Below are 625 nucleotides of genomic sequence, written 5' to 3'. Positions count from 1 at the left end.
GGAATTGTTGTGACCCCAACAGGAGTTTGGGACAATTATCATACAGATGACATCAGCCTGAGGTGGGGACACACAAGGGAATGTATAAAAGCATGGACCTGGAGCAGCTCTCTCTCTTGATTAGACTATTCTCCATTTACTGTGGCTCCGGATTGATCCTGGTCTTTCATATGGTGATCTTGGGTAACTTGGTTGCAGACTTTGGACTTTTGCCTACTTTCTTAACTAAACTTCTCCCCTTACATTCTCAGAGATTTTACTGAATAAACCTCTCCTTTGCTTAACCTTAAATGGAGCCACTTATTTTGCAGCACCTAGAGAACAGCCCAAATAAAGCCTCTATTGTTTAAACCCATTCTCAGTTCCCCACTGTGAATCCTTTGCATGCTGCAGGCCAAATCCCTTTTTAAGTTTCAAGTTACAACATATTTTTTAAAATCAGTGATTTGATGATAGTCTACAAAACTATAAGGTAAGATTTCAGGGGGATAGTTTCATGCTGTGGTGCTAGACTTAGCCGCTTTCTCTTGCTGAGGCCTCTGGAGTTTGTGTGAGCTTGGTTCTGCAGTGAAGCAGAACCAATAGGAAATAAGGAAATAATAATAACAACAGCAATTATTTTAAA

This window comes from Erinaceus europaeus, chromosome 9 (assembly GCF_950295315.1).
Source record: "Erinaceus europaeus chromosome 9, mEriEur2.1, whole genome shotgun sequence".
NCBI lineage: Eukaryota > Metazoa > Chordata > Mammalia > Eulipotyphla > Erinaceidae > Erinaceus > Erinaceus europaeus.
This window is presented reverse-complemented; position numbering follows the sequence as displayed.